We start from the raw sequence: 13662 nt of genomic DNA, 5'->3' as shown, positions 1-13662 counted from the left end.
CCAGGTCTGGGCAAGGTGGATGTTGCTGAGTGTGACTGTACATGTCCTACCTCTTCAGTGACACTCTCTTGTCATTTGTCCAGCCAACCACAAGAAAATGATAAATTAGGCTGGGCACGGACAGGGGTTCCTCTCTAGAGGTTGCTGATTTATCTGCAGAGGTAGTGTCACACCATCCCAGGGTCAGCTCCTGTGACTGGGATCTTTTCTGCTCTCGTGCTGATCTCTGTGAGTATACGGAATGTATCAGGCCAGTACTGGGTATATGAATGAAATAGTCAATGAAGGTATCAGCCAGTCTCAGTTAAATGCAGAGAAAAACTCCCTCTAAACTGTCTCATCAAACACTCCCAGGCCCGGTAGAGCAAGGATTAGGTATAGAGTAAAGTTCCTTCTGCACTGTCCTATCAAACACTCCGAGGGTAGGTACAGCACGAGTTAGATGGAGTGTAAAGCTCTCCTTAAATTGTTTCATCAAACACAGCCAACTGAGATACACAGCATGTGTTAATTCAGCGTACAGCTCCTCTGACGCTATCCAATGAAGCACACCAGCTCAGGTACAGCATGGGATGAATAGAGAATAAAAATCCATCAACATATAAATGTCATGCAGTCCCAGGTATGGGCCAGCTTTACATATGAGTTAAGCTCTGTTGGACTTGCTGCATCAAAGGCGGACTCTTATGGCATCGATCGAAGAAGTTCCCACTAGATGGTTAGACTCTCACCTTGGCAATATCCTGGACTGATGGGATCCTCAATAAAGTTCCTCACCTTTACAATCATTGTTGAGGCTTCTTATTTCATCCCATCTTTGACATTGAGGGTCTTGGTCCCACCAGATCTGCTCTGTGAATCCAGCAACATTTCTCCAGTCCCAGTTAGTGTGATGATGATTCAAATCCTCTCTCTCCACCTTCTTGAGATACTGTTCACTCCATGAACATTTTAATATAAAAATTAATATTCATGCTAGAATCTGTAATTGGAATACAGTCGGACTATTTTTGTGACAATGATTATATTTAACGTGAATATATTGGTAATTAATGATATTTGGTTGACCTTACCTTAATATTAAATTGTTCTTTCCTTTCCCCTATTTATATGGACTAAACTCACTCGCAGTGTCAGCTGCCAAGTGCAGCTCCTCCCACAGTGACTCCCACTGATGCTGTGTAACCAGGGGCGGAAACCTGTCTCCAGGTGACATCACAAAGGATCCAGGACCCATGTCACAAAGCAGCCCAAGCCCCTCCCACTCTAGGTATTACAGGGTCACATGACCAGGCTCTGGTGGACATGACATTAGACAAAAAGATCAATAAAGAGGTTCCAGAAGTTGGGGCAAAATCTGTTTCCGCCCCATGGAAGCAGGAACAGCAAATTCCAGTGGGGCTCGGGTGCTTCTTCCTCCTCCGCCTCCCAACCTGACGTTAGTTTTCCCAGGCAGCCTGAAAACCCCATCAGATAGCTGTATTTACTTACACTGCAGAAAGCTGGTGAGGCACCTTCCTGTCTTCCTTTGGGTTCCACTGATATAATCATTTTATTCTGGGACCACCATTGAGGGACCAGCATTCAGAAAGGCATTGACATACCAAGGTCGTCAGGTACACGAGTCTGTTATACATAGGCCAGCAAGGAGCTGTTCCAATGTGTCAGAATAAAAGTGTATGTTAGTGATAGAATTATGATGTGTGATGGACTCGAGACTATTGATGTAATCGAGATGAATATGGTGTGTATCTATGACCTTACAAACACAAAATGGATACAAAATGGCTCTGAACAGAGAAAAGACATCAAGTTCACTGCTCCTGTGACTTAAGGAACAAAAGATAGCCTGACTTTCGGGGTAAACAAACCCACCAAATCTCACCATACGATCAGAACCATTAGAAGGTGTTAATACGGAAACGATGAAACTGATCAAGAAACGGCACCAGTTTCTGCAGACAGTCACATGTGTGAGGAAAGCCAATTAAAGAACTGCCATGAAACTAAGACCAATCCTGGGGCTTTACCGACTTATGCCAAGAGACAATGGACTAAAAAGATATAAAAAAGGAACCCAAAGCCAGCTCACTTTCTCTTGATGACCACACGGAAAAACAGGAAGCCTTCCTCTACAGAGCAGACCAAGGAGCAAGGAAGAAGACCACGAGCTTTGCTTGACTCAGAGCGAAGTATAAGTTCTGTTCAAATCTGTAACTCATTACGTCACCTGTTGTAATTAAGTCGAACCAATAGGATACAAGTAGGTTTTTGTTTTGTCCAATAGGCTGAGTGCATCTGTGTGTGTTTCATAAATTTCTTCCAAATTGTTTTAATAGAATTGGTCTTGCTGTCAATTTAATGCCAAAGAGAGAAAATATAACACATATTCCACCTGGTCATCAGGGTGGGTGCCCTGTAACACCACCACTGGGGGGGTTACCCACCCCTAATGGCATACAAATTGGCCAGAAATAGCAGCAAACCCGGGGACTGGGAGAAATTTAGAACTCAGCAGAGGAGGACAAAGGGTTTGATTAGGGCAGGTAAAATGGAGTACGAGAAGAAGCTTGCAGGGAACATTAAGACGGAATGCAAAAGTTTCTATAGGTATGTAAAGAGAAAAAGGTTAGTAAAGACAAACGTAGGTCCCCTGCAGTCAGAATCAGGGGAAGTCATAACGGGGAACAAAGAAATGGCGGACCAATTGAATAAGTACTTTGGTTCGGTATTCACTAAGGAGGAGACAAACAACCTTCCGGATATAAAAGGGGTCAGAGGGTCTAGTAAGGAGGAGGAACTGAGGGAAATCTTTATTAGTCGGGAAATTGTGCTGGGGAAATTGATGGGATTGAAGGCCGATAAATCCCCAGGGGTCTGATGGACTGCATCCCAGAGTACTTAAGGAGGTGGCCTTGGAAATAGTGGATGCATTGACAGTCATTTTCCAACATTCCATTGACTCTGGATCAGTTCCTATCGCGCGGAGGGTAGCCAATGTAACCCCACTTTTTAAAAAAGGAGGGAGAGAGAAAACAGGGAATTATAGACCGGTCAGCCTGACATCGGTAGTGGGTAAAATGATGGAATCAATTATTAAGGATGTCATAGCAGTGCATTTGGAAAGAGGTGACATGATAGGTTCAAGTCAGCATGGATTTGTGAAAGGGTAATCATGCTTGACAAATCTTCTGGAATTTTTTGAGGATGTTTCCAGTAGAGTGGACAAAGGAGAACCAGTTGATGTGGTGTATTTGGACTTTCAGAAGGCTTTCGACAAGGTCCCACACAAGAGATTAATGTGCAAAGTTAAAGCACATGGGATTGGGGGTAGTGTGCTGACATGGATTGAGAACTGGTTGTCAGACAGGAAGCAAAGAATAGGAGTAAATGGGTACTTTTCAGAATGGCAGGCGGTGACTAGTGGGGTACCGCAAGGTTCTGTGCTGGGGCCCCAGCAGTTTATACTGTACATTAATGATTTAGACGAGGGGATTAAATGTAGTATCTCCAAATTTGCGCATGACACTATGTTGGGTGGCAGTGAGAGCTGCGAGGAGGATGCTATGAGGCTGCAGAGCGACTTGGATAGGTTAGGTGAGTGGGCAAATGCATGGCAGATGAAGTATAATGTGGATAAATGTGAGGTTATCCACTTTGGTGGTAAAAACAGAGAGACAGACTATTATCTGAATGGTGACAGATTAGGAAAAGGGGAGGTGCAACGCGACCTGGGTGTCATGGTACATCAGTCATTGAAGGTTAGCATGCAGGTACAGCAGGCGGTTAAGAAAGCAAATGGCATGTTGGCCTTCATAGCGAGGGGATTTGAGTACAGGGGCAGGGAAGTGTTGCTACAGTTGTACAGGGCCTTGGTGAGGCCACACCTGGAGTATTGTGTACAGTTTTGGTCTCCTAACCTGAGGAAGGACATTCTTGCTATTGAGGGAGTGCAGCGAAGGTTCAACAGACTGATTCCCGGGATGGCGGGACTGACCTCAAGAAAGACTGGATCAACTGGGCTTGTATTCACTGGAGTTCAGAAGAATGAGAGGGGACCTCATAGAAATGTTTAAAATTCTGATGGGTTTAGACAGGTTAGGTGCAGGAAGAATGTTCCCAATGTTGGGGAAGTCCAGAACCAGGGGACACAGTCTAAGGATAAGGGATAAGCCATTTAGGACCGAGATGAGGAGAAACGTCTTCACCCAGAGAGTGGTGAACCTGTGAAATTCTCTACTACAGAAAGTTGTTGAGGCCAATTCACTAAATATATTTAAAAAGGAGTTAGATGAAGTCCTTACTACTAGGGGGATCAAGGGGTATGGTGAGAAAGCAGGAATGGGGTACTGAAGTTGCATGTTCAGCCATGAACTCATTGAATGGCGGTGCAGGCTAGAAGGGCCGAATGGCCTACTCCTGCACCTATTTTCTATGTCTATGTTTCGAATGTGGTAATGACCCCATGAAATTCAGCGAGTTGTTTGACCACAGACAACATCACAACTGAACCAGTCCTGTCCTCCCCCAACACCCACATACGTACATTTATCAGCAGGGCTCGCTGGGTAATCCCCTCAGCTGGAACAATGCTGATTTTTATCCCTTCCCAGACAAGGGAGGTGAGACTACCTGTTGTGCCCCGACTGCCACCTGGCTGAGATTGGAGAACTCAGCACAGACTGCAGGTTACACCAGGGGTATAAATCCATCTTGGGCGGCAGCACAAAACGTGCGATGGTGCATCGGCCGCCCGTTTTACCTGTCTGAGATCCGATAACTCAGCACAGACTGCAGATTACACCAGGGGGTGAAACCCGTCCTGGGCGGGAGCTCGATTTTCTTTTCTATTGACTTCAATGGAACCGGGCGGAGTGTAAAACGTTAGCGGCTGATCTGCTATCGCCCGATTTGCTCTGCCGCCCAAGGCCAGTTTCACCCATTGGGTCCTTCCTGGTCTGTATGGTTTAGTTCCACAACACAGGACAGCTTACTACACAGTAAAACTTCATCTTTTGTTCTGTCTGAGGCCGAACCAGACCGTTTGTAACCTTGGCGTCCTATTTGACCGTGAGATGATATTCTGACTCTTGTCCACCCCATTACACAGACAGCCGACTTCCACCTCCATGACATCACCCGTCTCCACCCCTGCTTCACCTTAGCTGCTGCAGACACCCTCATCCAAAGCCTTGTTACATCTAGACTTGACTATTGCAATGTGCTCCTGGCCGGCCTCCCATCTTCCACCCTCCATAAACTTGAGCTCAAACAAAACTCTGCTGCCCCTATCCTCACTCACACTGAGTCCCGTTCACCCATCACCCCTGTGCTCACTGAACCGATCCCAACTCGTACCGAGTCCCGTTCACCCATCACCCCTGTGCTCACTGACCCTATCCCAACTCGTACCGAGTCCCATTCACCCATCACCCTGTGCTCACTGCCCCTATCCTAACTCGTACCGAGTCCCATTTACCCATCACCCCTGTGCTCACTGCCCCTATCCTAACTTGCACCGAGTCCCATTTACCCATCACCCCTGTGCTCACTGCCCCTATCCTAACTCACACTGAGTCCCGTTCACCCTTCACCTCTGTACTCGCTGACCTACATTGACTTCCAGTCCAGCAAATTCGCCATTTTAAAATTGTCATACTTGTTTTCAAATCCCTCCATGGCCTCGCCCCTCGCTATCTCTGTAACCTCCTGCAGCCCCTTGAATGCCTGTTGTTGAAGTACATGAATGCATTTTGGGAAATATGTGAATGTGTTATAGAATCATTGAATCGTGCAGAACAGTAGGATTTGACCAGTGCCATCATCAGTGTGTGTATGGGCCGGATGGGTTTTTGGACTTTTAAAATGGATCTGTACCCTTTTAAAATGGAGACACACTTGGGCTGCATTTCAAAATGGAGTTGGGACTTTTGGACTTTAAAAGGACTGATTTTTGGCTTCTGTGAAGTAGAGCAGGAGCTGTCTGTCTTTCGAGTTGTCATGGGACCAGTCTCAACGCTGACGTCATGAAAGGCAGAGGCCTTTTCATTTCGAACTTTGTGTGATTTATGGAAATATACCTTTTGTCCACGGGACCGGGATGTCTGGGTGGACCATGAGGTTTGCAAGCCAAATGTAACACCTATGGACTCTTTCAATGAAGGAGCAGTCAAGAACTCAACAAACAGTTAGCACTTCGAGAACTGCTCATCTACAGAAATGGCCTACCATTGTTTTCATCAAGTTGACCAATCCAGGACAGAGACGTCACCAGGAAGACCAACTAGCATCTCTGTGACCATGGTAACCAGGAACTGCCCAGTCAGTTTTGTGTACTATACGGGGTATAAAGATACTGAACTTTGGGGGATTCAGTGCTTACTTTTCCCCGCGTAGCTACGCATCCGTCAACTCTCCAGGAACGCCCGAAGTGAGTGCCTCGCCGTACCTCTCTAGTCCTCATCGCATGCCTCTGTTAGGCACGGTTTTGTCTTTATAGTCAAATGGACCCGGGACCACATGAATCAACGACAAGGGCTGGTAATTATATTCAGCATGCACCTCTGGAATTCCCCAAGACAAGCAGCATGTTTAGATGCTGAGGAACTGCAAGTATCCAAGATGCAGGCTAACATGCGTGTGTGTGTGAGGAGGCTTCCAAGTGTGGGTCCTGACCAAACCGGGAGAGGGCTTTAGTTCAAAGGGTTTCCATTATCTCGACTTAAATTCGAGGAAGAGGGTTGGTTTGGCGTTACCGACAGGCTGGGTGTTTAGTCTTAGGTTTTAAGCTCGTGTCCACAGTCACCTGCTCTTTAAGCCGTAAGCGAGAGGAGTAGGGGGTTGTCGTTTTGTGAGTGTATTAAAAGGAATCGATCTTTGACCAACCCGAACTGTTTCATTTTGTCTGAGTCAATTATAATCTATTCATAGTAACTCCTTGGGTGCAAACTTGGGGGTTGTGGGGCTTGTGGTTCGCGGTATAATTCGGAAGACCAACCGGGTGGCATCCGCTCACGGCCGGGTTACACAGTAATACCGCTGGGGATGCTGCGCATCAGGCATAGGAGAAGACCTATCTGACCTTGGTCTCTCTCTGTGTGGGATTACCCGCTAATCAACGGGCTAGGCAGGAACTATTGGCAAAAGCTCCTGCTGTCCAAAGGGAAACAACATGAACTGGGGAGTTTTAAAGCACGGGTCGACTCAAGGGAGAGTCATAGAGACACAGGGCACACAAAACACCCTACAGAGGCCAGCTGGCCCATCGAGCCGGTGCAGCCTCTGAAAAATCTACCAATTTGTACCACTCTCCGCTCTGTGCCCATAGCCCAGCAAATGTTTCCTTTTTAACTCGAGATCCTGTATCCAATTTGAAAGTTACTATTGAATCTGCTTCACCATCCTTTCAGGCAATGCATTCCAGATCATAACAACTCTCAGAGTAAAAATAATTCTCCCCATCTCTCCAGGCTTTTTTTGACAATTATTTAAAACATGTGTCCTTTGGCTCCTGACTGTCCTACCAGTGGAAACAGTTTTGTCCTCTCTATTCTATCAAATCCCCTCATAAACACCTTCATTTAATCTCCATTTAACATTCTCTTATCTAAGAAGAACAATCCCAGCTTCTCCAGTCTATCCAGGTAACTGAAACCCCTCATCCCTGGAACCATTCACGTTAATCTCCTCCAGACCCTCTCCAAGGCCTTGACCCCTTTCTACACCGTGGTGCCCAGATTTGTGAACAATACTCTCGCTGAGATCCAAACGTTTTGGGAAGTATATGAATCAGTTCTGTGAACATAACATGGAAGGCCCTGGGATTCCAGGGCCAGCGGCAGTGTGGATATAAAATTGGCTGCGGGACAGAAAGCAGAGAGCAGTGGTGAACGGGTGTTTTCCAGTGATGTCCCCAGGGGTCAGTATTCAGACCACTGCTCATTTTGATAGATATCAAGGAGCTGGAATTGGATATAAAGGATATAATTTCATATTGTGCAGATGGCATAAAACTCCTGTACACTGAGGAGGAACTCCCTCCTGAACAGCACTGAGGGAGTTCCATCACCACAAGGACTGCAGCGGTTAAAGAAGGCGGTTCACCACCACCTTCTCAAGGGCGATTAGGGATGGGCAATAAATGCTGGCCTTGCCAGCGACGCCCACATCCCGGAACAAATAAAACAGCAGCAGACTTCAGGAGGAATGACACAGACTGGTGAAGTGGGCCGACACACGGCAGGTGTTAGAGTAGAGACGTGGGAAGTGATATATTGTGGAAGGAAGAATGAGGTGAGGCATTATAAACTCAATGGTGCAATTGGAAAAGGGAGTTCAGGTGCAGAGAGACCTGAGGGTTTATGAACAAAAATCTTTGTAGGTGGCCGATCAAGTTAATCAAACTGCTGGAAAATCAAACGGATCCTTGGCTTTATAAAACGAGGCAGAGAGTAAATCACTCCTCCACCAGTGGGACACTTCCATTTCCCTCACCACTTGATCTTTCCCCACCCTGAGTCACATTATCAATGTGTGCTCAGTTAGAGCCATCCTTTGAGAGGAAAGGATAGTTTGCTGACCACTTTACCACTCGTTCCACAGCTGAGCTCACTCGTCTCAGGCAAGTCAAAGCTTCAACACTGGTCCCCAGAGCTGATGCTCAGAAATATTGGGGTGAGAATTATTTACAGCCCATTTTTGGGTCCATAACCAGTGATGCACCGACAGCACGTGTCCGAAGCCCAAGGCCTGCCTGAAATTGGTCCTCAGTCCTCATTAACATTTTATACATGAGCTGCCATTGTCTGTTTGGTTTCTACAGGCAGTGGCACATTTTAGTGAGAGGGATATCGGGAATCTTGTCTCACCGACAGCGGCCTGAATCGAAGACCTGGAAGGGGTGTTGGAGCGGTGACATGGGAGCGATCGCAGGGACTGTGGAGTCGGGGAACACTCCTGCTTCTCCTGACTCTGTTCAATCCCAGACAATTTCTGCAAGGAGGCAGAAAACAAGTAATAGATCCCTCAATTACATCGTAAGAGACCTAACTCCTGTTTTAGATGCTGCTCGGGATGACGGCAAAACCGCCTTTATTAATATGGCAGAGCCCTTAAAACAGGCACTCATCTGGTGCGGGATGTGCTCTGGAATTTTTCCTTTTTGTCCCAATTACTTGCCCGGAAACAACGAGGACCAAATTCTACCCATTTGAAATTTCTCTGTTTCGATAACGTGGTACAGGACTCACAGAGAAACACAGTACCTGGTCATGGGGTCATTGGGTTCATTCAGTGTGGGAGGCTTTTATTAATGTTCTCCATATTTTTATTAAAAACTCAAGGGGAAGAACAAAGGCCCATAGTGCAGGACACCACCAAGGGTGAAAACATGAGAGAGAAAGTAAGATGAACCAGAAAGTGCTGATGCTAAGAGTCCCATCAAAACCTCCTAACTTTCTTCAAATCCCAGTCCAGGACATGAATACTGCCGCCACACCTGGCCACCTAGGACAGTCCCCTCAACACAGATGTGTGTCAGTGACTGTACAGATGTGCCATGTTGTAATATAGTTTCACTTGTTACCTGAGAATTATGAAGTGATAGAATATCCAGCCCTCAGTTGGATGGAAAGGGAAGTTAATGGAATGGATATGAAGATTGCAGTAACGACTGGCCTGGACAATCTTTTGAAACTTGCACATTTTTCGAATGCTCTGGGTGAATTATTTGTTCCTTCAATGTAACAACGGAATATAAAACAAACTTTCACTGTTTGACCCGTCACATTTGAACCTGTATAAAGAGACACACTGGTCAAATAATTTCACCATTGTCAATCCCAGCGGTTGTGCCAGGATTGTGCCCATTGTGCTCTCCATAACTTACCCAGATAAAGTTTTTACATCGGATTACATCGAATATACGGCACAGAAACAGGCCATTCGGCCCAACCAGTCTATGCCGGCGTTTTTACACCACTGGAGCCTCCTCCTGTCTTTCCTCATCTAAATCTATCAGCATCACCCTCTATTCCCTTCTCCCCCATTTGCTTGTCGAGCCCCTCACCTTAAATGAATCTGTATTGTTCGCTTCAACCACTCCGTGTGGTAGTGGGTTCCACATTCTCACCACTCTTTGGGGAAAGAAGTTTCTTCTGAATTCCCTGTTCGGTTTCTTGGTGCTGCTTATATTGATGGCCTATAGTTACACGCTTCCCCACAAATGTTAACAGCGCATTTAGCACTGGGCTGTTGCAACTATCATTTAAAATAGTAGGCAGCACAAAGTTTGCATGCTGCCTGCATTAATTTAAACGGGTGCTGGTTAATGCGATCCCCCACCTGCGTTTTTAGGTGCTTTCAAATTTTTAGCCCAGTGATTTAACGGGAGCTTTAATTATTCAACCAATTAGAGCTGTGCTGATTAGGCCTGCGTTTCCATCGATGTGTGGAAGTAAATTACCTGCGACAACCTGGGCCTCCCCTCCTCCATCAACAACCTGGGCCTCTCCCCCTCCATCGACAACCTGGGCCTCCCCTCCTCCATCGACAACCTGGGCCTCTCCTCCTCCATCGACAACCTGGGCCTCCCCTCCTCCATCGAAAACCTGGGCCTCCCCTCCTCCATCGACAACCTGGGCCTCCCCTCCTCCATCGACAACCTGGGCCTCCCCTCCTCCATCGACAACCTGGGCCTCTCCTCCTCCATCGACAACCTGGGCCTCTCCCCCTCCATCGACAACCTGGGCCTCTCCTCCTCCATCGACAACCTGGGCCTCTCCTCCTCCATCGACAACCTGGGCCTCTCCTCCTCCATCAACAAACTGGGCCTCTCCTCCTCCATCGACAACCTGGGCCTCTCCTCCTCCATCGACAACCTGGGCCTTCCCTTCTCCATCGACAACCTGGGCCTCCCCTCCTCCATCGACAACCTGGGCCTCCCCTCCTCCATCGACAACCTGGGCCTCCCCTCCTCCATCGACAACCTGGGCCTCTCCTCCTCCATCGACAACCTGGGCCTTCCCTTCTCCATCAACAACCTGGGCCTCTCCCCCTCCATCGACAACCTGGGCCTCCCCTCCTCCATCGACAACCTGGGCCTCTCCTCTTCCATCGACAACCTGGGCCTCTCCTCCTCCATCGACAACCTGGGCCTCTCCTCCTCCATCGACAACCTGGGCCTCCCCTCCTCCATCGACAACCTGGGCCTCTCCTCCTCCATCGACAACCTGGGCCTCTCCTCCTCCATCGACAACCTGGGCCTCTCCTCCTCCTGCGGGGACTGGGCCTCTCCTCCTCCTGCGGGGACCGGGCCTCTTCTTTCTCAATATCCGTTCTATCAAAACTTTCATAATTTTAAAGACCTCTATTAGGTCCAGTTTGTGAGATCAGTGGGAGGGCTCCTCATTCACATGTTGCTGGTGGGCTAAAGTGCCACATGGGCTATTTCTTTGGTGCTCACAGGCCCTGTGTGCCCAGAATCTGGAGAGGCTGCCCACACATGGGGGAGTTGGGATGTCAAGCTCACGCCCCCAACTCCAAGACCAGCCATGGCTCCAATCGACCCTTGAGTTGTCTTTGGTGCTATAGACTAGGCCTGGAGCCCACTGTCGGAGTCCAGGTGCACCCTTGTGTAGGCCGATACACTTCATGTCTCTCGGTGTCCTGGCTACCACTGGAATGCTGGATCCTGACTGAGGCTTGTTTGTTGCCCGGGGTGTGAGTGAGGATGAGCGAATGGCGAGCCCGCTGATGACCATTTTCTACCGAGCTTGCACAGGTTATATTCCCCACCATGGACTCGGACTCCGAACTCTGCCCTTTAACATCTACGGTTAGAAGCAAGAAAGTCTGCCATTCTTTTTAGAATAACAAACTTCCTGACATGAAAGTTAATTTGCCCTTTTCCACTTTGACCCAGAGACCCCATTTCCCTCACTTACCCAACCCGTACACTTTAGTTTTCCGGATTTATCTTTTCTAGACCATTTACTATTTTAAGGATCTCTAAACGCTTCCTTTCCCAGGTAGAAAGCCCACGTTTCTGCTGTGTTTGCTCATAATTCAGTCCCTTTCCCCAGGGATCAGTCTCATGCAGTGCCTCAATGGTACTGAAATTTATTCAATGACCGATCCCCCACAGCTTTCTGGGGCAGAGAATTCCACAGATTTACAACCTCTGAGAGAAAAAATTCATCCTCATCTCAGTTTTAAATGGGCGGCTCCTTATTCTGAGACTATGTCCCCTAGTTTTAGTTTCCCCTATGAGTGGAAATATCCTCTCTGCGTCCACCTTGTCGAGCCCCCTTATTATCTTACATGTTTCGATAAGATCACTTCTCATTCTTCTGAAGTCTAATGTGTATAATCCCAAACTACTCAACCTATCTTCATAAGTCAATCCCCTCATCTCCAGGATCAACCTAGTGAACCTTCTCTGAAGCTATATGTGAGATGACCCATTGACAATGACATTTAGCATCGATCCTGTCATGTGGGAATGTTTGAGAATGTAATGTCACCGGGGCTTGCAGGCCCCAATGAAATCACGCACTTTTTAACAATATTTCATTGTTATTATTACTGTTGGTATTGGTTAGGTGAAACGCACCATCAAACTTCTCAGGCTTGTGCACTTAGCTGATTCATGGTTAACACACGAATAGACTTGCTGTATATCGGGGTTTCTGGTTTCTGAACATGATTAACATCATCATCATCACAGGCAGTCCCTCAAAATGAGGATGACTTGCTTCCACACCAAAAAGGGATGAGTTCCCAGGAGTTTCAATGAAGAACCTAATATTCCAGGTACCGAACTACATCTTGAAAGGTGGAAGATGCCTGTGCGTGGATTTTTTTAACGTGTGGTGGCCATTGTACACCAGCCACCACACGGGCTTGACAGAGCTAGGTCTTGGTCCACTGGCAAGAATTAACCAAGATGACTGGAGACCAGCTCTGCTGCATGGACCAAGTGTGCACACATATCGCAGTGTGGGCTAGCCCGTGCTGCCCCTGAGCCCTTGCCTCTTCTGGACCCCGAACTCTCACCTCTCCTGGGCCCCGATCATGTCCCTCTACGATCTCTTACCGCTCCTTCGCCCTGACCTCGCCGTTTCTTCACCCCGACCTCGCCCCGACCTCGCGCTCCTTCGCCCCGACCTCGCCCCGACCTCGCCGCTCCTTCGCCCCGACCTCGCGCTCCTTCGCCCCGACCTCGCCCCGAACTCACCGCTCCTTCGCCCCGACCTCGCGCTCCTTCACCCCGACCTCGCCACTCCTTCGCCCCGACCTCGCCCTGACCTCGCCGCTCCTTCGCCCCGACCTCGCCCTGACCGCGCCGCTCCTTCGCCCCGACCTCGCCCTGACCTCGCCGCTCCTTCGCCCTGACCTCTCTACTCCTTCTCCCCGACCTCGCCGCTCCTTCGCCCTGACCTCGCTCCGACCTCGCCCTGACCTCGCCGCTCCTTCGCCCTGACCTCGCTCTGACCTCGCCCTGACCTCGCCGCTCCTTCGCCCCGACCTCGCCGCTCCTTCGCCCCGACCTCGCCGCTCCTTCACCCCGACCTTGCCACTCCTTCGCCCCGACCTTGCCGCTCCTTCGCCCCGACCTTGCCACTCCTTCGCCCCGACCTTGCCACTCCTTCGCCCCGACCTCGC

The sequence above is a fragment of the Pristiophorus japonicus genome, chromosome 7 (genome assembly GCF_044704955.1).
Source record: "Pristiophorus japonicus isolate sPriJap1 chromosome 7, sPriJap1.hap1, whole genome shotgun sequence".
Classification (NCBI taxonomy): domain Eukaryota; kingdom Metazoa; phylum Chordata; class Chondrichthyes; family Pristiophoridae; genus Pristiophorus; species Pristiophorus japonicus.
Note: the sequence above shows the minus strand (reverse complement) of the source record.